Genomic DNA, 26,367 nt, shown 5'->3' on the forward strand with positions numbered 1-26,367 from the left:
TAGACACACTCACTCAGAAGCATGGCGTGATATTTGGGCTTTTGTCAGTGCTGGGGGATGACCAACCAACCAGAAGCATGCTATGCCCACACTCTACCATGAGCTACACTCTCAAGCCCACACTGGCTTAAGTCAAGACAATTCAGGTCTTAATGCCCACACAACTATGAATTACACCCTTAGTTTCTAATGAATTTCTGTTAATTTGGGATAATTAAAATATTTTCTCCTATGGATTCTTCCTGCAATTCTGAAAAACACTGGGAACAGGTTTTTTGTTTGTTTGTTTTCCTTTAAAGAGACTCCTTTAAAATTCAGCCCAAAAAAATACAAGGTAGGTTTAAAACATGTTTATTAAAATTAAGGAAAGGTAAATTGGACTTACTTGTCTACTAAACAACTATATATTAATACCAACAGACAAACACTAACAACTCCTATGACAACTGGGAATAGTTCAGCCAATAGAAAAGGCTTTTGGCAGGCAGTAAGAGCATCCAGGTAGACTGCAGGCAACATGTATGCATATATCAATCTCAGTCTGCAGAAGTTCTTCTGCAAAAAGTATTGACATACCATGTAAATTAACACACAGCTCCTAAATATAATGTGCTGAAAAATGACACATTATTTGAATGCTTAATGATATGTTTTAGCTGTGAGAATTCTCAAGATGAAGAGTAATGCATTTTTTCCCAGTATCAACTTCTGAAATTTCCCTCGTGTTCCATTATTAAGATGAGAGTATATTCTACTACTGCATGAGTTATTGAACATGTCAGATCAGAAAGGAAAGTTGCACTTACTATAATAGCCACACTATTTTTCTCTCCACCACTCAAGGATTAAAAGAAGCAGGTGAGAGGAGAGTGGGACCCCGGCAAAGGAGCTGGCACTCTTACAGTATACTCAAGGGGCTGCTTTTTATTCTTTAATATGTTTGATAAGATCCACAGTGAAATATGAACATGTGAAAGAGTCACACATTAGCACCATCTGAAACTGTTTATACGATGGTCACTTTCATGAAAGCAACACTAATATATGATGGCCCTGTGGTATATAGAACACATTCACATTATGTCAAAAATAGAGATTTCCTTATTTTAAAAATGCAACAAAAACAGGTTTATTATAATGAGATAGCCAAGGCCTAACTCTAGCATGGATTCTAAGTCACCAGGCACAGAACTCTAACACACTTGCTACCATCCACCCATTTTTTACTCTTAAAATCTAGAGTTCATGACACAAATTCTTCAAAGGTCTGCCCCACTTCATAATTTTTCTTTCAAAGCATCTACAATACAAAGTTAAATAAACCATACGTCCTTAAAGTTGAAGTAAAAGAGATATGAAATTGTTTAAATAATGAAGAGGAGACAAGGCTAGGTTTTCTATAGGGCATGGTTGTTATTAATCAGCAACAAAAGAAAAACTTTTAGTTTAGGTATGATTATGCAATTATAATCTACGTACTTGATGAAATTTATTAGGCATAATAGCTCACTAAAATTTTCTGTATCATCTAGATGAATCTTAAGAATTTGTCATCTGAAATATATTCACAACTAAAGGACAGAATGAAGTAAAATTTCCAGTGCCCCATGCTGTCACTAATACAGTCCCACACAACAGGAGACTGGGCCTCAGGAGAGAAAAAGCATGCTCAGTAGTGGAATGGCAGGCTAAGCATAAGATGGTCAAGTCAAAAAAAAAAAAAAAAAAAAAAAAAAAAAAGAAAAAGAAAAGAAAGAAAGAAAGAAAGAAACAAATTATCTCCCTAGCACTTCTTGAAATTATTTTCTTTCAAGATGTAATGTTCCAGTATCTAAACTGGAAACAGAGATGAAGAAGGCTGACTGCACTGCCTATCTACAAATTCTCAACAGCATACTTATTTATCTGCTTGAGCTTACTGAAAGAACAGAATTAAATGTCTCAAAAGATGCAAGCTGGAGGAAGAAACCTTCAATCCAAGTCACTTGTGCTGGCACAGAAGCTGGGTGTGAAGCAGCTCTTTGAATCTCAGGAAGATAGCCTCCACCCTGGTCGGCTATCCGATACAATGGACCCTATACATCCTCTCTCCAGTATCTCTTCTTAAAACCGGCAGATGAATTATAAATGTCATAACATATATTGTACAAAGAAAGATTTTTCAAAAAGTGAATATTTAAAAAGGGTAATTCGCTGCGTGTACAAAACAGCGAACCATTTCGGATGTGACTAATCTTATTTTAAATTCGGTTCCTCTGCTCCTATGCAATCTAATATTAACTATTAAAACTGCCAAAATATTTTTATACGAGATCTTAGAATCTCCTTAGAGATTCTGATCTTTGCACTCCGTAAAGTTGGCAGGCACGTCACTGGCAAACCAATCGGTAGTGACAACTTACTCCAAACCAGCTCTTTCGGATCAAATTGTAAATTAGCAGGCAATCCAAAATTTCCCAAGCCTCCCTGAGCCAGGGCACGGTTCCCGCTGGTCGCCCGCTGCAAAACTTGGTCAGCTCAACCTACAGACGCAAATTCCAGCTCTACCCAGGAGATTCCTTGCAGATCTCCCGGGTTGACCGTACTTCGGTGTCTGTCCCCGTAAGGTCACACACCTGCGTCCAAAGCTTCTCTGTCCTACACGTGTCTGCACATTCCCCACTCAGCCTCAAAGGCTCGGCGACTCCCGCTTCCCTGCACCTGGGTGCCAAGTTTCTGAAAGCCACTTCCAAGCAAAACTCTCCTTCCGCTCTGAAAACACAACTACAGTAGGAAGGGGCGGATAACAGGAAGAAAGCGGAGACTCAGCGGCACTTTTCGGAAGTCCCTGGTCGCCCCGGAGCTGGCACCCCACGCGGGCCCGCGAGCGCGTCCTCCCCGCACAGCCCGCGCCCCCCGCCCGGCAGGACGCGACGGCCCCGCCGAGCCACGCGTCCGCGCCCCCCGCTCCATCTCGAGGCCCTCCCGGTACCTACGCGGCCCGCAGCTGCGGCGCGCTCCGCGACGACGGCTCTGCCGGGCTCCTGCGGCGGCTGCGGCGGCCGGGACGCCCCCGCGCCCATCGAGGGGGGCAGGGACGCGGTGGGCGCGCGCTCCGTCCCCCGCCCGCCCCGACGGCGCTCGCTCGGTCGCGCGGGCGGAGGCTCGGGCGGAGGCGGGCGGCGGCGGCCCCGGGCGCCCTCCCTAGGCCTCTCCCGCCGCCCCTCCCTCGGCCTCTCCCTCTCCCTCCCCCGCCACCTCCGCCGCCCCCGCCCCGCCCCGCGCGCTGTCACATCGGGAGATTCCGCTCTTGCTCCATTCGCCGCTCCGGCTCCCGCCCACGCGCGGCCGAGTGACGCAGATCCCGGCGTGGGCGGCCGCGGGGCGGGGGTGGGGGCCGGCGGGGCTGAGGCTCGGCGCGGTCCCGGGGGTGGCCCATTCCCACGGCAGCTGGGAGCGCGCGGGTGGGGGCGCGCGCGCGGGTCGGAGGAGGAGGAGGCTTCCGTGGATCCGCGGACAGCGCTGCCTGCCAAGCCCCGCACCGGGCCCGCCCAGGAGGGAGGGGGTGGGGGGGGTACAGAACCGCAGGTGCGGTGCGGACCTGTCCCTCCTCGCCCACTCCACCCTGTCCCCACCCTCGCCCAGGCCTGGTTTGAGGAGGGAGGAAAGGGAAACTCTGGCCTGGTGGCTTAATGACACCCTTTTCATGTCTGGAAACCTTGTGTTACTTTACAGGCCATTCTCTGTTGTCTTCCTGTAGGCAAATGACACACTCCTGGTGCTGTCTTGAGCGTGTCAAAATAGAGTTCTTAAGGCAAGGTGTAGACATTTTGAGCTTGGTTTGCATAAACTTTTCTAGCCAAAGAAAGTGTTACAGCACCTCAAAAGCTAAAGCTATTGCCAAAATTTTAAGGGGAAAAAAATTAAATCTATTTTTGCCTTCCTTGGGGAGGGGGTTTCAAAGAAAAGAATTCAAGTTTTAATGGTGTGCTCTTACTGCAATACAGGTAGAATCCTGTTTTAATGTACATATAAAAATCCAGTTTTATATAGGAGGCCGTTCCCACTTCCTGGCTGGCCTCCCAGAGTGTGCCTACTTGGTTGAAGGGGATACAAGGCATTCTTTGAGAAGAGAAATTCTTTAAACCACATCTTTATGTTGCAACAATGGGTGGGATGATAATATTGAAAGAAAAAGACCTTATTAAATAAACCATTTTTTCTTTTTGTAAAAACATGTTCTACAAATGAGTGATGTCAATGGAATAGATATGTACTTAAATGCATAAATATATAAACATATAGTTACATGGTTAAGTATACATTTAAGCTGAAATATCTTCCCTGTTAGTGACAAGCCTGTCTAGAATAGTTGGTATTTTAAATAATTATTCTTAGTTCCTCAAATTCTTCAGAAGAAATAACAGCTACAAGTGTCTCCCTGCCACTCCAATTGTCAGTGTTTATGCTCCTGCTCAGCGAAGAGGAATTTAATTTGGGTGGTTGTAGTACAGTCAGGGCTACTGAGACAATTTCTTGGCCGGTGTGGAAAGGTAGAGGTTAATGGGTAGTCGAGCAATGAAATCCGCAAAATTCTTCTAATTCTTCACTGGGAACTCTGATGGTTTGCAAACATTGTTGCTTCTGAAAAGCCTAGGGGGAGGGGTGCGTGTAGCTTTATGCCACGCAGTTAGTGATTAGTCAACTTGGTGAGCTCACCTGCACTGCACAGCGTTCTCCAGAATTGAGTCCAAATTGCATGCTGTGCTCCGGTAGGGCGTGCTTCTGCCCTGCTGAAGGCTATACCGACAAGGAAATGTGTCTGGGGCTGATCCTTTTTACAGTTAACCACTCAAGTCCTTCCTTGTTTATGTTCTGGGCACATTAGATAGTGTGTTCTTCCCACATTAAGAATGGCATTCTGGGCCCACTATGCTTTGCTTAAATGCCCTATGGTTTCTGGGAGAGGTGGTGGGAGGAAAGAAAATGAAAGAAAAAAATTTTAAGCTTTTAGGCATCAGGTTCTTTATGGGCACACTGTAGTCAACAGGACTGTTCGACAGGCCTGAGATGTTCACCTGTATGTGAGACAAGTTGGAGGAGAAAGCATTGATTCTGTGCATGCCGTCCTTCCCATTCCTAAACTCCACCTCCCTGCTCTCAGAGTGGAGGTCTTCTAGCTCCTTGGTGCCTTAGTGGGAGGAGAAGGGATACATTCTGTAAGGTAACAATTATGGAGTGGGGTTGTTCTCTGAAGGCCCTCTGGGAGAGATTAGACCGTTTTAGAATTTCTTGGAGGCAGTCCCAGGCAGTTCTAAGAGAACGTGGCAACACAAATGGTTCTTCTTGAGACCATTTGGATATCTTTTGTTAAAAAGAACCCTGCAGTAGCTTTGTTTCTTCTGGTTTGATTTTACCATAAATACCTGTATGCTTAAATTACTCATTTTCTCCAGTACGTCTTGTTAAGTGTTAATTAAATACCAAAGTTAAGTTCTGAGGACACAAATAACCGTGGTTAAACCACAGTTTAAACCATGGTTCTGTTCCCAGAACTTTTCTATAAAACAGCAAAAATAAAAGATCAAAAGAAAGCCTAAAAGCTAAGGAACATGATCTGTTTCTCTTCAATTCTTTATTTCCTATATTAATAGATTCATGGACTATCAACACAACTATCAACTTGGCACTCCCTTGAATCCATGTCACAGTGAAATAGAACTAAAATTCTTTAAAATGGGAGGTTCCTGTCTCATCCCACATTCCAGAAAGAGCCTTAAGGATACCTGAACATTTCTCTTTTTTGGGGTGTGTGTGTGTGTGCAGTGAACTTTATTGATGGTATTCAAGAGAGTAGGGAGGGGTCCCCAGGCCTCTCCTGTTGTTTTGGGGTTCTGGAATGGAAATTTTGAGGGAGATGCTCAGTGTTGGGCGCCGAGTTGGGATAGGGACTCTTCAACAACCAAGGGCCTCTCTCTTGCTCTCAGTGTTCTTGCTGGAGTGGGTGGTCCAGGGTTTCTTACTCCTTGGAGGCCATGTATACCACGAGGTCCATCACCCTGTTGCAGTAACCATATTCATTGTCATACCAGGAAATGAGCTTTACAAAGTTGTCATTGCGAGCAATGCTAGCCCCAGGTGGAGGAATGGGAGTTGCTGTTGAAGTCACAGGAGACAACCTGGTCCTCAGTGTAGCCCAGGATGTCCTTCAGTGGGCTTTTAGATGCCTGCTTCACCACCTTCTTGATTTCATCATACTTGGCAGGTTTCTCCAGGCAGCATGTCAGATCCACAATAGACACACTGGGGATAGGAACATGGAAGGCCATGCCAGTGAGCTTTCTGTTCAGCTCTGGGATGACCTTGCCCACAGTCTTTGCAGCACCAGTGGATGCAGGGATGATGTTCTGGGCAGCCCCATGGCCATCACACCACAGCTTTCCAGAGGGACTATCCACAGTCTTCTGAGTGGCAGTGATGGCATGAACTGTGGTCATGAACCCTTCCACGATGCCAAAGTTGTCATGAGTGACCTTAGCCAGGGGGGCTAAGCAGTTGGTGGTGCAGGATGCATTGCTGACAATCTTGAGTTGTCATATTTCTCATGGTTCATACCCATCACGAACATGGGGGCATTGGCAGAAGGGGAGGGGATGATGACCCTTTTGGCCCCACCCTTCAAGTGGATCCTGGCCTTCTCCATGGTGGTGAAGACACCAGTAGACTCCACGACATACTCAGCACCGGCCTCACCCCATTTGATGTTAGCGGGGTCTCGCTCCTGGAAAATGGTGATGGGCTTCCTGTTGATGACAAGCTTCCCATTCTCAGCCTTGACTGTGCCGTTGAATTTGCCGTGGGTGGAGTCAGACTGGAACACGTAGACCATATAGTTGAGGTCAATGAAGGGGTCATTGATGGCAACAATCTCCACTTTGCCTTGTGGAGAGCAGATAGCAGCCCTGGTAACCAGGCACCCAATATGGCCAAATCCACTCACACCGACCTTCACCATTTTGTCTGCAGAACAAGGCTGGCACTGCACAAGAAGATGCAGCTGTCTCTGGAACAGGGAAGAGCAGAGAGCCATGAATATCATTTCTAATCAGCAGAGGTTTCTGTGTCTTGGTCCTCTCCCTCTCTCCTCTCCCCCTCCCCTCTCCTCCTCCCCTCTCCCCCCTCCCCTCTCCCCCTCCCCTCTCCCCCTCCCCTCTCCCTCTCTCCCCTCTCCCCTCTCTCAGCCCTTCCCCCTCTCCCCTCTCCCTCTCCCCCTACCCCCTCCCCTCCCCCTCTCACCCCTCTCTCTCTTTCTCTGTGTGTATGTGTGTGTGTGTGTGTTGTACATGCACTTCCTTCTTTTGCTCTTGCTGTGTGAGATTATTCATTTCTTCATGAAATGAGTGTAGTTATCCTCTTTGGGATGCAGTATTCTTCTGTGGGTCTAGATTTGTGCATAGATATTATTTAAAAATTTATTTTGTCATGGGATAATGTGGTGGTTTGAATATGCTTGTCCCAGGGAGTATCACTATTAAGAAGTATGGCCTTATTGGAGTAGGTGTGGCCTTGCTGGAGGAAGTGTGTCACTGTGAGAGTGGGCTTTCAGATGCTCACCCTAGCTTTCTAAAAGCCAGTTTTCTCCAAAAAGCCTTCAGATAAAGAGGTGGAAGAATTCTCAGCTCCTCCTGCACCATCCCTGCCTGGACACGGCCATGCTCCCACCTTGATCATGTAAGCCAGTTCCATTTAAATGCTGTCCTTATAAGAGTTGCTTTGATCATGGTGTCTGTTCACAACAGTAAAACACTAACTAAGACAGATATTTCGTTTTTTCCATAGATGGTGATTGAAAGTTTTGATGGGTATAGTAGTCTGAGTTAGCATCTGTGGTCTCTTAGAGTCTGTAAACATCTCCCCAAGTCCTTCTGGCTTTTAGAAACTCTGTCGAATTGTGTGTGGTGCTGAGCAATGGCTGACACATACTAATCAGTAAATATTTGTTGAGTAACTGAATGAGATAGAAAATAGAAACTTATTAATAACAAGTGACTTCTTGTGTGCTTTGTAGATGCTTTTAGTATGAATTGTATTCCTCTCTCTCTTTTTCTTTTTTGTTTTGTTTTTGTTTTTGTTTTTGTTTTGTTTTGTTTTTTTTTTTTTTTTGAGACAGGGTTTCTCAGTGTAGCCCTGGCTGTCCTGGAACTCACTCAGTAGACCAGGCTGGCCTCGGACTCAGAAATCCACCTGCCTCTGCCTCCCAAGTGCTGGGATTAAAGGCATGTGCCATCAATGCCCGGTAAGAATTGTATTCCTAATAGAAGAATCTAAAATGTATATCTACTTCTGAGCAAACTTCTGTAATACCTTCAATAAAATATTGAGGGTAAGAATATGGTTACAATTCTGTGTAAAATGCAGTATAAAAAGTTACAAAATAAGGCCTGATTATTGAACTAATTCATATTACATTTTCAGGCACAGATTTCTTCTTTTAAAACAAATTGCAAAGGTTGTTAAATACACCAAGTTCTGAGCTGAGTTCATTTGGAAAGTAGCCTAGGAAGTATTGTCCCTCATCCTTTTTAACGTGTTTATCCTTGGGAACACCATCTGCAGATATCCCAGACTTATCTCCAAAGGCAAGGATTGTACAGGGCCATTTCTCACATTACATCTAGAATGCTCTAAGTTCTGCAAGCACTTTTTAAAAGAAATCTTAAAGCCCTCTCCTAGGCTATTGTCTTAGCTCTCATCGTTCCCTGATAAAACTGGATTCAGGAGAAGTTTTTTTTTTTTTTTCTCCTTTACTGCTAATTTTAACCAATGTGAAATATGTCATATCATATAGTCAAATCTAATATTTATTCTGAAAGAACACCAAATTTTCTCTTCTGAGCTTAGAAATTATAATTTTGGTAGAGTTTTTGGATGCAGGTTCAAAATGATTATATATATATATCTCCATTGAAAAGATACAATCAGTGCATACAGCACACCTATAAAAAGCAGACTGGCCTGTAGCAAAGGAGTGTTGCCCCTTCCCTGTCCTCTAATGGCTTCCAGAGCATGGGAATCTGGTCCAGAAGAATCAAGATTGCAGTGGATGGTGGCGTTAGATAGCAGCAAATTACATGCTGAGAAAATTATTCCCTTTGCACTTCTCCTTATGTCCTCTGAAGGGAGAAATACAAGTTTGTGCCAATCTGCCTCTAATCCTCTTACACTTACTAAATTCTGCCTTAAAAGAGAGGGAGAGATACCAGATTTACTTCAGAGCCTCTGGCAGGCCTCAGTCTGTAGCTAGAATTTGAAAACATTGTTTCTCTTTTAAGTTTGTCCTCTACTGAGGCAAGTGAAATTCACTGAAATAAGAATATCAAAATATCTTTTAAATAGATGTATTTAAGTAAAATAACCCAAATGTATAAAAGAAAACTGCTAGGGTAGGAATATAAATTATGATGTGTAAATTATGAAAAGGAATATAAAATTATCTTAAAATTCAAAATAGAATTGCCACTAATATGGCAATAATCAATAAATGTTACTAGATATTGATTGGAAGACATGAAACCAATGTCAGAGAGATGTGTATTGCAATACCATCTTCAAAAGCTGAGCTATGCTATCAGCAAGTGTTTTATCAGGGGATGAGCAAAGAAAATATGGTATATGCACAATACTGTTTAATCTTCAAAGGACACAAAATCCTGTCATTTGCAGCAACACGCATGAACCTTGAACCTTAAACAAAATAAGCCAGGCACAGAAGGACAAATAAGTCATGAACTCATACATGTGGAATCTTGGAAAGCTGAGCCCAGAGAAGTAGAAGGACAATGATGGTAAATAGGAGCTGGTATGGTGCCTTAGTCAGGGTTCTCTATAGTCACAGAACTCATGGAATGCCTCTGATTACTAAGGGAATTTATTGTAATGACTTATAGTCTGTAGTCCAACTAACCTAACAATGGGTATTGTAAATAGGATGTCCAAGGATCTAGTAGTTGCTCAGTCTCAGGAGGCTAGTTGTTTAATCTGGTTTTCTGTAGAAGTTGGTTCCAACAGATGTGCTGGCAAGTAAGTGCAAGCAGTCAAAGAAAAATGAGTCTTCCTTCTTCAAAAGTCCTTATGTCGGCCTCCAGCAGAAAGTATGGTTCATATTAAAGCTGTGTACCATCATGCCTGGATCTAAAACTTGCTTTGTCCTAGGCTGAATTGCCTCAGTCTCCTGCAATTAAAGGCATAGCCAGGAATAGCCATCACAGAGAGTGAGTGGGGAAAGGTTGGCTAACGGAGATCAGGTTTTAGTTGAGAATAATGAGTAAGTCTGAAATATTGACTATAGAACTTGGAGACAGAATTAGCAATGCAATATAATCTTGAAAGTAACTCTTAATTTGTACAGGTATTCCCATAATTGCCATAAGTTCTAATAAATGTGTAATTAATTATATACCAGTCCTTTCAGAACTTAAAGCAGTTGCCCGTTGAAATACTGAATATGTGCCTATGTTATGATATACATATTTTAATTTTTTAAACTGTGCAAAATGAAACACATACCTTTTCCAAATTTCATTTCTTTGGGTACCTTTTCGGTTATTCCCTGCAGGTAATGGAGTTTGGCCATACAAAGAACAGGTAGGATATAGCCTTATAATTTCTTTGATTCTTGGCAACAATGCCAAATGTAAAAAAGAAAAAAATTCTTTCTTTAAACTTTTGCTGTTAACATGATTTTTTAAATGAAATTCTGAAGTTTCTAGCATATTTACTATTAATAGCTAATCAATTTCATCGTTACCTTGTGCTAGAGGACCTAGTAGATCTGTATGGGAACTGATATGTTTTATATACAAGGAATGATTTCTATTTCTGATCACTTGTTATAGTTGAAAAAATGAGTGGTTAATTCTGAATCATCCTGAATAAGTTCAGTAGTTTCTATATACAAAACAACTCTTTCTGCATATTGAGTCAATACCTATATTAAAAGATTTTGGAAAAAATCTAATAATACCATAATAATGACATACAGTTTTGTTTTGTTTTTTAAACTGAATTACAAAGGTTCTGAATTATTTATACTTTCTGACTTACAATCTGCCTTTCCTGATTTATTTGCATCAGCATAGAATGTGAGGGCTCCAGAAATAGGTGGCCCTCTTACTATATGGGGGAGAAACCAATTAGTTCTCTTTATAAACTGAAGTTGCTTGTTTTGGGGTATTTGTTGTTAACATCTCCCAAAAATTTACTGCAAGCACTTTGCCAATGTTATTTTTCTGTTCATAATGAAACAATTTATTCATTAGTAAAAGATACCACAATTTATGTTGGATCTATTTTTGCTAATTGATGAAGTCTCATTTTTCTTCCTTTCAAAATCCATATAGAAACCTTTCCTATATAGGTCTTTAATTTTTTTTTTTTTTTACTGTTTGTGTGCTGTCCTTTCTAAGATATAATCTCTCTGCATCAGAATTCTTGCAGGATAATGAATGAAGGCAAAATAACTACAATACAAGCCATCTTTTGTTCCAAATAATCTATATATGCTTTGTGTAATTTCTTTTCTACCAGAGCCAATTCTTTTTTCAGTCTCAGCTGATAATTTTCTTAGAGTACTTAAGTTTTTATCACCTTGTATGGTTTAAAGTAAATTATTTAGTTCTTGAGTAGTAAATCCAATTATGAACCTTAGTCAATTAATAACTCCTGACAATTTTTGAAAATCACTAGATGTTCTTAATTGGCCCTCCTGATTTGAACCTTATGTGGTCAAATCTTTTGTAAATACATACTATATCTAAGTTAATTAATAGAATCTCATCTTTGCATTTTTTTCAGGAGCAATTTATAATTCTCAGCAAAATTCTCTTCATCAAACCCTAAGGTATTTGTATCTGAAACAGTGAATAACATATCATCTATATAATGGTAAATTGTAGATTAAGGAAACTGCTTGTTATTTATAGTGGCTGTTGTACAATATTGGCATAAGGTAGTACTATTCGACATTCCTTGTGGCAAGACTCTCTGCAATGATATCTTTTCATTGTACAACTTCTATTAAAAGTAGGCACTGAGAAAGCAAGCCTTTTTCTATCATGTTCAAGTAAAGGGATTGTGGAAAACCACTCTTTTAGATCAATCCCTATAATAGGTCATGCCTTAGGTAACAAGGAAGGCAATAGGATTCCAGGTTGTAAAGTGCCCGTTGGCTGAATGATTTTCTTAATTGCTCTCAGATATGTCACCATCCTCTATTTGACATATTTATTTTTTTAATGACAAATACAGGAGAATTCCAGGCTGGTAGACTCTTCTATAGGTTGAACCTGCAGCTGCTCTTGGAATAACTGCTCTAGTATCTGTAACTTTTCTTTTGTTACAGGCCATTGTTCTGTCCAAACAGGTTTTTAAGTTTTCCAAGTTAGTGGTAGGGCAGGTGGAGATAGGCCAGCAGTGTCTCCCCCATATGAAATTGAAGAGTCAGCCTGTGCTGTAAACTGCTTATGGACAGCTTGGACAGTCTGTAACTGTCTTTGATACCAATTTTAAATGCTTTATTAGGAACATTTTTTTTTCTCTTACAGCCCCTCTCTAAAGTTGGAGGAATGCTAATCTGTGCTTCCCACTGTTGCAATAGATCTCTTTCCCAAAGATTTATGGCTATATTAATCACATATGGTGTTAACTTCCCTATTTGATATTCTGATCCTATGCTATTAATCAGACTTTGTTTTATCTGAGACAATGCCTTAATTCCTAGGAGCTCTGTAGAATACCATTTGCAGTGGCCAAACTGGAGTCCAGGAATCTTGTAATATTATAGTTATTTCTGTATCCACTAAGCCTTTACTTTCAATTTTATCTAACTGTAATTTTTACTTTGGTCTCTTATCATTTATAGTAGTTTGCCAAATATCTGGGTTTTGGTATCCTTAGAATCTCTTGTTTTTATCCATAGGAGACGCTCTATCTCTGTTAATGCTTTATTTACATTTTGAGCAGTTCTCTTTGTCCTATCAGGCTTTGAATTTTTTTTTTAAGTTGTTTTTCAGAATAGTCTTTCCTTGGTGGACCAGAAACCAATGGCTCATGTTTTTTTTGTTGGGCCTTGAGCATAGCCCCTTAGTCAGTTTCCAACATTAAGGAATTGTCTCAATTATCTTTGGATGACCTACATTTGTGAGCCTTATGTCCATTTCTTCCACATCTACATTTCACAGGAATCTTTCTTTATGAATTATGATTAGAGAAGAATTTATCCTTAGGAGCTATTTGTCTACAGTCCTTTAGGAAATGACCTGATATTTCACAGCCATAGCAATGGGCATTTTGTATTTTTATATCTCTTGTAATTGTTTGTCCAACCATAACTAAATTGTGAACGTTAGGCTTGATATCCATAGTAGTTTTGATCCATTCATATAGAGGTGTGAATATGACTCTTAAAGGTCTAATAGCAATTTTGCATTCAGCATTACAATTTACAAAAGCTAAAGAGTCAATTAAAATCTCTCTAGCATTTTGATCTGATGTTGCTCTATTTAGAGCTATAGTTGGTCTTCATAAAAAGCTGGTGAAAGATTCATTTAAACCCTTGTTCATCTTTGTAAATGATTACATTGCATCCCTGTTGTTTGACTTTGTCCCAATCATTTTAAGGCTATTATGTGGCATTGTTCTAGAACAGCACCATCAAGAGTAATGTACTCTTAATTCAGAATACAGGCTTTCACCTAGTACTGATCCTTGACAATATCAATGCCTCTAGTCCTATTTCATTGCTCCATAATTGAAGCCTAATCTTTCTACCACATTAGCCATTGAAATTGAGGGTCAGGCTCTAAGATAGCTATCATCAAATGTCTCTAATTTTTGGAATTATACAATTTTGCATGGCCTAATAACTAAGTATCTGTTTTACATGTATCGAATGTAAGCCATAGGTTATTATTGCTTCCTTAAATCTTTTTAAATCTTGTGCCTCTATGGGCTGCCATTCAAATTCTTGATAACCTAGTGGACCCTGTTCATCTGGTTGTAATTGACTTGTCAAGGCTAGAAAAAAATCATTTTCGTTTTTTTGTTTGTTTGTTTTTAACAGATATAGACTGCATTTTTGCAGTCTTGTTACAAGATAGTGCTGTAGAGTTTAGATTAGATTCAATTGAAATTTTTTCATAATTCAAAGGATTGTCTACATTTTGTTCTATCGTTTTTAACTTAGCAAGGATTGTTCAGTCACTTCCTTACCCAAGTCTGCTTCCTTCTGATCTCTTTAAAAAGGATATATAAAAGTGTAGTCATTACTAAAAAAATAATTATTTTTATGCTGGTAAGTGAAGCAAAAGTAGGATCCAGCTGCTCTCTGTCATGGCATTTTTCTCCATTTTTAAAACTGAAAATATTTTTAATCTCTAACTCTCCTTAAGAACTTCACTTTCTTATTTTAAAACTAAATATTTCTTCCCATGATTCTTATACCCAGTTTCTCTTCTCTTTTCTTGTTTTTAAACTTAATGCCTTAACAGTTCAGAAGTTTGGGGCTTTTCAGTCCCACTACACCTCCAGGAAAAGGTTCCTTTTGTCCTTCTGTGCACCTGCAGGCTCCTCAGACCAGCACATGTCTATAGTGACTAACTCTACCTTCTCAGCTCTGTAGAGCAGACTGCCCTTGCTTGTTCACTAAAGCTCTGGCTCAGGAGAAGCAGCAATGCAGTTCCAGCACCTGACTCCTCATGGACCTCTGCTTGCTCCAGCAGGATAAAAGGGGCCTGCACTTCTACAGCAGGCCTCTTTGTGGTTTCCTGCCCCCACCATTTGTGTGGCCAGCCAGACTTGAGCTGCTCTGAGAACAGAGTGCTACACCATCCTTCCTAGTGGCTTCTAAGGCTCTAAGCCTTGATTCTAGCCTCACATTGAGCAGCATTACTATCTGCCTGCTTTTTCACTCATGACCCAGTTCCCAAAATAACAACTCTGTGACTTATTATCTATGAATAAATGCCTAGGCCATATGCTAGCTATTGTTCTCTGACCAGCTTGTAAGGTAACCTGTTTATTGTATTCTATGAGTGCCACACGGCTGGTTACCTCTTCTCAGTTTCACCAACTGGTCTCCTCAGACTTCCAAGTGAAGCTCTTCCCATGTCCAACTCTACCTCAGAATCCCTCTCTCTCCCTACTAGAACTCCCTCCTTCTACTTCCTTTCCAAGCTAATAGGCCATCAGCTTTTTGTTGACAGGTACACAAGAGATTATCTCTACACTAAAACTGTGGAACTGTAAGCAAGCTCCAATTACATGTTTGCATTTATAAGAGTTGCCTTGGTCATGGTGTTTCTTCATAGCAATAAAACTCTCAGTAAGACACTCCTTTTCCAGAAAACCCAAGTTTGATTCTGGGCACCCACAAAGTAGTGCACAACTGTCTATAGCTCCGGTTGTAGGGATCCAACACCCTCACACAGGGATATATGTAGGCAAAAACACTAATGAACATAAAATAAAATTTAAAAATCTATACTCAAAAGCTAAAACTGTTTTTAATAAAAATATCTGGAAGGCGGTACCCCTGAAGTTTGAGTGAAAGAGCACTAATTTATTAGTTTTAGAGAGATTTCTTTAAAATGCTTCAGTGACTCAAAACAAAAGAAAAAGAAATCATAACAGATGTTGAACATTCTTGAAGGAGAGAAAGTAGCATTAGGCTGATGACCCATGAGATCTAAGGTCAGTATAAGTCTATTGTTATCCATTACTGTCACATAACAACTTCATACTTAACATATTTTCCACTCTGTGTGCTGCTGATCCTGAAATTTTTTGAGTCATATTCAGTATTCATATGTATAGAAATGTAATTCTAATTTTCCTTACTTTGCAATATGAAATTTAAAGCCTTGAAAGTATATTGGAGACTAAAATAGATTTTGAAAAGTTCAGACCCTTTCAAGTATATGGAGGAAATAAAAAGTTTCTTAAAAATAAATTAAGAACTTTATTGTAGCCGGGCCTGGTGGCACATGCCTTTAATCCCAGCACTCGGGAGGCAGAGGCAGGTGGATTTCTGAGTTCAAGGCCAGCCTGGTCTACAAAGTGAGTTCCAGAACAGCCAGGGCTATGCAGAGAAACCCTGTCTCGAAAAAACAAAACAAAACAAAAAACAAAAAAAGAAGTTTATTATGTAAAAGATAAATCTAATAAATGATCAATTTAAGAGTCATGATTCATAAATAGCTTCATTGTTAAACAAAACCAAACAAATTAACATGCATTGCATTATTAAAAGTGCTATAGAATTTTTAAGGAGTAAATGATTATAATGGTCCCCCACTTCCCTCCTTTGAATATTCAAAGCATATTTAAATACCTTGCAGAAAGTAAGTATTTAAGTAATTTTGGCTCCCTGTAGGGTTTTTTTGGTTTGTTTGTTTGGTTGGTTGGTTTTTGGTTTTTGGTAAATTGGTAATACTGAACTTGTAATGCAATGTCTGGTGCAGTATAAACAAATAAGTGAAATGACCTTCAGGACACAGTACAAATGCTCATGACATGCATGGGAAGTCATTCTGTTATGGTAATTTGGAGATCTAGACAGGATCTTAAAAGTCATCCAATCTCTATAGCTAAGGAAATGTGTACTGTATACTGCTAATCTGAAGAACTGAAAACATGATATTAGGCTGTAATTACAACCAAATGTTTAACTGAACAAATCTAGCCTCCAAGGTTTCTTTAAGCATCTTTCACTTCCCTTTGGTCTCTAACCTCTTCCCCTCACTGTCCAGGTTGCTTTCTTTGCCTGCTTGGCTGAGATTAGCATCCATCCTCTGCCCACTTTCCCAGATGGAAAAGTGGCATCATCGGGAGCTTGGCACTCGGCAGGATAGGACACAGCTGGAGTACCCCACAAAGTACTCCACGTAAGGGTAGGTAGAAAATTGTGTCTCTTTTCTTGATTAAAAAGCTGTGTGACTCAGCAGTCAAAAATAAAGCCCTTTTCTTTTCCTGCTTTGTAAAAGGAACAGAGAAATATGGAAGAGGATGGAGCAAATTGAAGAGAGTAAATGGGCAAGAGTTGAAGAAAGGTGGGGAGATGCAGGAAATAGACAAAGGTGCCTATGTACTTAGGAGCTGCCTGAAGCAGACTAGGAGAGGTGACAACCACAGAAAAGTACTAAGTACAGTATTCCCTTGACAAAGACTTCAGAAAAGACTGAGACTAAATCCTGCTTACATGGCTTCTCTCTGAAAGAACTTCAGAATTGTGCTCCTGTTCTGGGCAGAGATGGGGTGGAGCCTAGACAATGACTAATAAAGGATGACTAGACTAATGGGAGACACACAAAGAGAGGGATCTCAATGTTTCACTGAACTGGAAGAGGTAGTGTGTCAAGTACAAGTGTGCAACAAGCAAAGGCAGAGTAGAGAGTCCCTTGGCCTCTAAGGTTAAAAAACAACAAAACAACAACAACATGTTAAATATACTTTTGTAGTGAAGGAGTCATTATTGTACAAGGTGGCATTTCTTAGGCTAGAGGATATATTCAGACAAGCTGAAGCACATGAGGACAATGACAGGACAGGGTGTAAAATATCAGAACAGTCCAGCTTCTTCCCACACAGCCCAGGAGTCTGCAAGTGAGAGTCTTCTCTAGGCAAAAAGGCAGAGCATAAAGCTGCCAGGACACTCCCATTGGCTGGGCTCTAAGAAACATCAATAACTCCCTTGCTTTAAGCCCTTCACTACCTTCTACCTTCCTCTCAGGCACTTTGTATGCTCCTGTTGTCTCAAGCTTGACAAGGAAGAACATGATAAGAATTAAACCTACCTGGAGGTGTTAAGGTTGCTATGTGCTGTCTTACAAAGATGTTTCTACCTGGCGATTATTTACTTGGTCCGCATCCAAGGTACATACTAAGCCTCTGTGTATAAAAGAACAATAAATAAATAAATACATAAATAAATACATAAATACATAAATAACTTCCATAATTTCTGGTCTAGAAAGGGGAATCGACAAGTAAATAAACAGGTGCATGTATCAAAAGGGATGCTTCTGACCTGGGTTTAGCAGAGTGCTGAGTATCATCCAAGTCTTACAGGAGAGTCACAGTTGAGTAGGCTTGGAGGATGGACTTTTATACAGGAAGTGCCTATGTTCCTCAGCAGAGGCAGGGCAGCGATCCAAGTGGTGAGTTAGGGAGATAATTGCAAAGTGAAACACGCCTTGTGCTTAAAGAACTTCAGAATGGGATATAAAGAAGGTAGAAGATAAGGTTGCCAGACCAGATTCTGCATGGCCTCATTTGACTCAGGGTGCAGGGCAGGCTTTGTGTTGTGGCTATATTCTCATGTTTGAGAATGCTGCATTTGCATGCAAGAACTCCTGAGATACATCACACACCAGATCAGAAGATACTGCTAGCAAAGAAGGAGGTGAATAAATGGGACAGTAACAAGGAAGTATCAAGAATGCTGGAGAGACTCCCGGCTGGTCTGTGTTTCAGTTCGCTTACTTTATAATCATGTAGTAGAACTGCACACTTCTTTTTTGTGTGTCTCTTATTGTGTTATATACATCTTAACAGACACTGATGCTAACAGACACTGATGCAGCATGTGTAGCCTAGGACTGAGGAATCTACCTTTTTTTTTTTTCCATCCCACCATGTTGATCAAGTTGACCTAGAACTTAAGGGCCCGAGTACCTCTTTTACTTTAGCCTCCCAAATGCTAGGACAATGGGTGTGTGCTACCATATTGGTGGAATCTGAATTATTTTTAAACAGCAACCAAAGACCAGTGGTTCTCAACCTGTGGGGCTCAACCCCTTTGGCAAACCTCTACCGTCAAATGTACTTACATTATGATTCATAACAGTAGCAAATTTACAGTTACAAAGTAGCAACAAAATTATTTTACAGGGGATGGGGGAATCACCACAGCATGAGAAACTGTATTACAGGGTCTCAGCATTTGTACGGTTGAAAACTTCTGCTTTAGAGGATCTAACCTGAGGGATCCCTTAGCCTACACTGTGAGAACACTGCTAGGAATGTTGGGAGGCACCAAAAATGTGTAAGCAAGATATTAAGAATGAAGATTTTCCTATCATGTGCAGATTAGAGGAGCAGAGGCCATGATCTCATACCTTGATAGCACCAGTTGCTTTTGTCCCGTTCCCTTTGTGTTGCTGAAGTAGATGAGACAAATCTATTGCTGATGACTTATAAATACTGAATGTGATTTTTTTAGCTGGATTTTGGTATTTTAAATGTGAAAATATTATACCCAACAGATTAATGTCCAGTGACTGAATTTAAGCCAGAAACAAGCCTCTCAGGTGTAGTAACATTGCTTTCCCTAGAATTACAGCATTAAAAATAGAAAGGGGAAACTATACTTGGCCTTAAGTAACAAGAAAGCCTAACACTCTAATGGAAAATTTGTACAGATTTTTCCTTATAAGTGAAGTACAATAGAAATGCCATGAGATATTTCAGTTGTCACATCACAACTTTTTGTGTAAGCAAAGTACACCCATTCAGAATATCAGCAAAATCGAGACTTATAAGCCAAAGCATTGTTTAGGAGAAAAATAAAAACAGGTGCTATTAAACTTATAAGGTGCTACAATGCTTTCACCTACAATTTGGCACTACTCAGTCAAGTTAACTTTTTTTTTTATAATTTCTTTGATCTAGAAATTGTATTCATGAGTTTACATTCTTTGAGGGCTTCCTTGACTTGTGTCCACAGAGCATGTACCAGAATATTGACAGCAGCACTGAGTATTGCCATGGTAACCTGTAATATACAAACAAGCAAGCGGCTATTCAATAATAGACCACAGAACAGAAATACTCATGAACCAAAACAAAATATTCAAAGCACATGGCCTATTAAGTCAATTAAAGCCCACCACAGGAGCATATTGAGTAAGTTAACACAGTTAAGATTCTAATGGCGGAATGGACAAAGGACCCATCGATCCTTGATTCTGTCCCTATCAGTCTTCCTCATTGAGGGTGCACTCACAGACTCAGAGCTGAATAAGTTTCTCTGCAGACTGAGGTTCCAGGGTTCAAACCTGCACTTGTTCCACAGTCTTAGTGTCAGTGCACTTGGCTGACAGAGCTTCCCAATCAGCCTCATGAACAGCTATGATTATTTACATGCCCATGTACAGTGTCTAAGTTAGGGTTTTACCTTTGTGATCAAACACTATGACCAAGGCAACTCTTATAAGGACAGCATTAAATTGGGGCTGGCTTACAGGTTCAGAAGTTCAATCCATTATCATCAAGGTGGGAGCCTGTGTCCACACAGGCATGGTGCAGGAGGCGCTGAGAATTCTACCTCTTCATCTGAAGGCTGCTAGGAGAAGGCTGACTCCCATGTGGTTAGGAGGAGGGTCTCATAATCCACCCCCACAATGACACGCTTCCTCCAACAGGACCACACCTACTCCAACAAGGCCACACCTCCTAATAGTGCCATTTCCTGGACCAAGCATATTCAAACCACCACATTCCACTCCCTGGCCCCCATGGCTTGTTCAAATACGTGAGTCTATGGGGGCCACACCTAGTCATAGCATAATAAAAAAATACATTTAGTCCAACTTGCAAAGCCTCCATAGTCTAGCAGTCTCAACAATGTTAAAAGTCCAAAGTTCAAAGTGTTTTCTGAAGTTCATCCAATCACTTTGGTGTAATCCCCAAAGCAAGACAGAAAGCCAGCTGGGCAAACTTCAAACTCTGTATCTCCATATCTGATGTCAAAATGGTCTTCAGATCTTCAATTCCTTTTTCATCTTTCTTGACTGCAGCAAACTTCTTTTTCCTGGGCTGCTCCCACTCTCTGCTAGCAGCTTTCCTCTGCAGACATCCCATGGCTCTGGCATCTCAAATATCTTGGGGTCTTTAAGGCAACTTCAGTGTTGCAGCTTCTTGTTACAATGTCTGGGATCTACACATGATCTTCCGGGCTCCTCCAAAGAGCTTAGTTCACGTCTTTAGCTCAGCCCTCTATAGCACTCTATAACAAGAAAGTCTAAAACTCTAATGTACAGATTTTTCCTTATAAGTGAAGTACAAAAGAAATGCCATGAGATTTTTCAGTTGTCACATTACAACTTTTAGTGTGAACAAAGTACATCTTTTTAGAATATCAGCAAAATGGAGACTTATAAAAATGTTCTTGGTGGTCATCCTATGGTACTGGCATCTCCAATACACTGGGATCTTCTATTGTAACTAGGCTTCACCAGACTCTTTTCATGGTGCCAAGCCTCAACTTCTTTGCATGACCCCTACAGTCTTGGGCCATCAACTGCAACTGAGGCTGCACCTTCACCAAAGGCCTATCCTGGCCTCTCATAGTGCCAAGCCTCAGCTGATCTCCATGGCCCCTTCATGCCTTCAAAACCAGTACCATAGACATTACCAAGTCTAGCTCAGAATGAGGTAAAACCTTAGCTCGTTCTGGAATACAGCTACTTTGTGATCTCAGAAAACACTTCCCAGAAGATTTGGCATCAGTCATGCAAGTCTCTTCTTAAAATCACTGCTAATTTCTTGGCTCCAGCTAACTGGCATCAATTGTCCCAGTAGTCCCTTCTATGTTTTCACTCTAAAGCCAGAGCCACAAAGCCAAAACTGTCAAGGTCTGCTGTTTGCTGGGGCTGGAACATGGTCCCCTTATTCCATCACCAGCTTTCTGTTTTCAGCTCCCTCACTTCCTAAGCTTGGTTGTGCTTGATCACTGGAACTTGCTCTGTAGATTGGCCTCTAACTCAGAACTCTGCATGGCTTTGTCTCCAGAATGCTGACACTAAAGGCATCTACCACCAAGCCTATCTCAAGCTTTTCTTCACCTACAATTTGTTCTGTCCCAGGCTAGCCTTGAACTCAAAGATCTGCTTGGCTTTGTCTCCTGGGATTAAAAGTATGGAGCACCATGCCTGGGCCTAAGCTTAGATAGGTAAAATATTGCCCCAAAGTCACCACTCCCTTAATCTCTTTTTCTCCTTGAACATAGGATTCATCTCCATTTCACTTCCTTGGTGCCCTTTTAATACTTGAACCATATAGTTTGTATTTTTTCCTTTTTCAGCTTGCTCCTTTTTAAGAGCATCTTATTATGCTCTTCATAAGAGTGAATTTTAGTAACCACACAACAGAATATATACCAGGATGTTTTGAGACTTCCTTTGTCAAAGCAATTAATCTAATTGAGGAGCCAGCAGCTGGCCAGTTAGAGATATTGAGTACTTCAGTATTTATGAATGTTGAAAGCTTCAGGGCCTTCTGCATATTTCATGTGTCACAACTGGCAGGTATGTCTTGCTTTTCTCACTCCTAGTTATGCTTCTTGTGTAGATATTCTCTCTGTGTGTGAGACATGTTTCATGTGTCAGACTCTCACTTGAGGTATCTTATGAATGTTGTATATATAAGCTATGTTAGTTCTAAATTCCATTTTCTCCATTTGTATTTCTCTTATTTTAGGAGAATTAAAATCTTTAAATTCAACACACACATTAGAAATACCCGTGGGGTACATTTTCAATAAAATAAATGTTTGGAAAGAATTTAAGATCTGGCTAGCTGGTAGAGATCGAAAGGGATATGGTTCATATGGGGAAGAGAGACATCTAATTATATGGGTAATGTATCATTTCTTAGTGTGGATGGTGAGCTCATGGGCATTCATTTTATTATTTTTGTAAGTTTTTTGTATTAATTCCTTTTGTCAAATTGCAAGTGAAGTTTGAGATGATGCAGTACTTAGGCCTTTGCATATACTAGGCTCTTGATTACAAGTAGCCGATAAGCTTTAAGGCATATATTTTTGTGATTTTTTTTGTTACATATTCAACATAAGTAATAAAATACCCTTATATGAAGATTTCAGTACATCAATCTTAGACAACCACTTCTAACTGTTGTCTGGTGTTGTCTAAATTAAGGTTTGTTTCCCGGACAAATGAACTTTGCTGTACTGTCAACACAGACAGTGTGGTCGAACATTCAACACGATCCCACGTATCCTGTGAGCGCCATTCCCACAGTGGAGTGGAGTTAGGCTGTGTGCTGGCCCGCTGTTTTCCAATCTGTCATCTGGTTGGATCTGTATCTTGGAAGATACTGCCTTCCTCCTCTAGAAAGACGGCTCTCATCCAACATCTTCAAAAGAATTCACACTCATCATGTGATAAAAATTCTTGAGATTTTGTAACTGATGGTCATGGTTGGCCTCTTGAATTCTAAACAAATAAAATCTGCAAAGTGACACTCTTGTTTCTTAATTCAGCAGTTTAAATGGAGAGCAGCACTAAAAGTAGCCCCATGCTTTGACCCCAAGAGACACTGATTTGTCTAGGTTTCCCACCAAATCAGTGGGCAGAGCCTATTTTCAATGGCTTAGGAACCATGTAAGAGAACATTAGAATCTCCCTCTCTCTCTCTCCCTCTCCCTCCCCCCCCCCCCCTCTCTCTCTCTCTCTCTCTCTCTCTCTCTCTCTCTCTCTCTCTCTCTCTCTCTCTCGCAGGGATTAAGGGCAGGTGCCACCACTGTGTCTCTTCAGGCAGCAGCAGCAGAGTCGGGCACAGCTCAGAGTATACTATACCATTCTGGAACAGACTAGACCCCCAGTCACATCTGTCTCTCTCCTGTAGTTCAGATTCTTGATATTTAGAAGAAATTCAAATTCAGGGTTGTGGTTGTACTGCGTGGTCAGACAGCTGAAGGTGATGTTGTCCATGACTAATGTTCCCTCAGGTCAGAGAAGCGATGGAAGGAGAGCAGCGGCAAACCTGGCTCTTCCCTGGCATTGTTCTCTGTAAAGCTATTTGCCTTTTTCCTCTTAATTGCTGTCAATTTCTAGTGGCCTGTGTTCCCTGTCAGGGCATCCAGCCCCAAACATTATACTCAGCCCAGATGTGTGACCGTACTATCCCCCACCCTGGTGGGTGCTCATAGTTTCTGTTGAGAGGGCTGGACAGAGCGCATTATTCTTTGTGTGACAACAGGAAGGCCACTCCAGGTTTGGGAAACTGCAGCCCCTGGTAGTTGCAGTCACAGCAGGCTCTGTGTCCTCTGGGTCTCAGGTTCACTTCCTAGAAGCCAGGATGCTGCTCTCTGGTCTCTTTTTCAAGAAGCCCTCAAGATTCTAACCCCCAGGGTCCTCTCCTCTGAGATAGTCTGGGGAATCAAAAACCCAGAAATCCTCGGAAATGGGGTGGAGCAAGGGATCCTCCAGGCCAGAGTCACTTGGCCTCTAGGCACGCTTTGGTGCTATGGCTGACATCCAGAGGCCAGTAGCAGGGTAGCTGGCAGCCAGGGCCTGGGCTAGTCAGGTACAGAAGGACCAGGGAAGTGAAACAGCAGGGTGTGAGGGCGGGACTGGCCAGGTTCCCACAGTCTGCTGAGCTCTCATTAGCCTGGCACAGAGATTGAAAAATGTACGTCTCCATCTATTTCTGGCACTTAAATGTGTGAAGGAAACACGTTGCTTTATTATTTTATTTTTGTAAAGTTGAAGACAGAGGCAGACGCCCCTAGAGAGAGAGAGAGTGTGTGTGTATGTGTGTGTGTGTGTGTGTGTGTGTGCGTGTGTGCTCTAAAAAGCGCCTACTCTGCCTGCACATCTTTGGAAGGAAAAAATATCAAGGACAAATAGGCCACCCCTCTAAATCTGCAGGAAGAACATTGGCAAGGAAAGGAATTGTCAGCAACTGGTTACTAAAGGAGATGTGGGGGGAAATCAGGAAAGATGGCCAGAAATGTAATCTAAGTAAAAGATAAAATAAAATAAAATTTAAGAAAAAAAAATCACGTCTTGGTATAATGTGGATATTAGTATTTGTTATATGCAAAATAACAATAGATAGAAATAGCCTTTAAACTTCAGTTAAGAAACACATGAGTGGCAGCTCTTCCTTTTGGATCCACCACCTGGGTCTGTCTCTTTTCGAATGCAGGTGGAGCCGCCGCCATAATGCACATTTTTGTGAAGACCCTTACGCTCCGCTCGCCTTGTGGCCAAAGCCTCAGACACTATAGAACGTGTAAGGCTAAGATCCAGGATAAGGAGAGAATCCCTCTTGACCAACCGAGGCTGAAGTTTGCTGGTAAGCAGCTGGAAGATGGCTGTGGTTTGTCTGACTACAACATTCAATAGGATTCCATCCTGTGTCTTGTGTTGAGACTTCAAGGTGATGCTAAGAAAAGGAAGAAGTCTTACACCACTCCCAAAAAAGAATAAGCATAAGAGGAAGGAGGTTAAGTTGGTTGTGCTGAAATACTATAAGGTGGATGAAAATGGCAAAATTAGCCGACTTCGTCGAGAGTGTCCTTCTGATGAGTGTGGTGCTGGAGTTTTCATGGGAAGCCACTTTAACAGACATTTCTGTGGCAAGTGTTGTCTGACTTACTGCTTCAACAAACCAGAGGACAAATAGTTGTGTATGCATTAATAAAAAGGAGGAACTAGGAGGAACTGAAAACAAAACAAAGCAAAACAAAAAACACATGGGTATTCTAGAAGTTCTCTGATCAGATGTATTTGGATATCTTAGTTTAATAGTTGTCTGTGAGTGCCCAACGAGAGCAAGTTAAATATTGAAGAAACCAGAAAAACAAAAGGACATTACCAACACAGCAACTTGATTCCTGAGTGGGGTTCGTATGATAAATTTAACTTCAGCTATAGAACCAGACCAAAAAGTTTTACAAAACAAAATACCATGACATTCATTTACTGGAAAACTATTCTGAGTGCACAATATGAACCAGCATTGTATAAGTCGCAAGAAATGCTCTACAGGTGAGGGAAATGGAACAAATTACCTACAGAGTGTCCCTACAAAAGCTCGGAGCTGAACAGGAAAAACCAGAATCAACTAGAAGTGGTGGGTGCACCAGACAGATTTGTTAGTGTGAACATTTTTTTCTTTCTCCATTTTCATGTATGTGTGAGGGTGCATGCATGTATGCATGTTTGCATCTGTGTGGGTACATGTGACTATGGGTGCTGGCCCATACATGTGTACGAGCATTGGAGGCATAAGGGTGATGTCAGAAATCATCCTCCATCATTTTCTTCCACCATCCATGGAGGCAGGGTCTCTCAATCAAAACCTAAGCTTGCTGACATGGCAAGACTTATTCTGAGATCCCCATCTCTGCCTCCTGAGACTGCACTTAGGTGGACTGCCGTGCCGCCTTGGCATGTATTTGGGTTCTGGGTACCAGCCCTCCAGTCCTCACACTTGTACAGCAAGCGCTTTAACCACTAAACCACCGCTCCTGAATTGACCATGTATTTCATGGTACCCATTAGGTGCATGTGTGTATATGCC

General features: G+C 41.3%; 1 protein-coding gene, 1 long non-coding RNA gene and 2 pseudogenes across 5 annotated transcripts in view; 2 read left to right on the forward strand and 2 right to left on the reverse strand.

The window, feature by feature from the left end:
- Nucleotides 1-3,478, reverse strand: part of Nab1 (Ngfi-A binding protein 1) — a 44,864-nt gene extending 41,386 nt beyond the window's left edge. The window contains exon 1 of one of the 4 annotated variants that reach the window (NM_008667.3): nucleotides 2,976-3,214. The gene's annotated coding sequence lies outside the window, so the exon portion shown is untranslated. Of the gene's footprint in view, nucleotides 1-2,971 lie in introns of all 4 variants that reach the window. The other 3 variants (XM_006495771.3, XM_006495770.3, XM_030252048.1) reach the window with 3 other exon arrangements.
- Nucleotides 5,795-7,012, reverse strand: Gm5976 (predicted gene 5976; annotated as a pseudogene).
- On the forward strand, nucleotides 7,261-23,469 carry Gm553. Its single transcript, XR_373402.2, has 6 exons — nucleotides 7,261-7,710; nucleotides 10,595-10,623; nucleotides 11,833-11,878; nucleotides 16,785-16,925; nucleotides 17,765-17,907; nucleotides 22,974-23,469. It is a non-coding gene; the product is annotated as a predicted gene 553 (long non-coding RNA).
- On the forward strand, nucleotides 24,987-25,497 carry Rps27a-ps1 (ribosomal protein S27A, pseudogene 1; annotated as a pseudogene).

The sequence above is a fragment of the Mus musculus genome, chromosome 1 (assembly GCF_000001635.26).
Source record: "Mus musculus strain C57BL/6J chromosome 1, GRCm38.p6 C57BL/6J".
In the NCBI taxonomy this organism is placed as follows: Eukaryota; Metazoa; Chordata; class Mammalia; order Rodentia; family Muridae; genus Mus; species Mus musculus.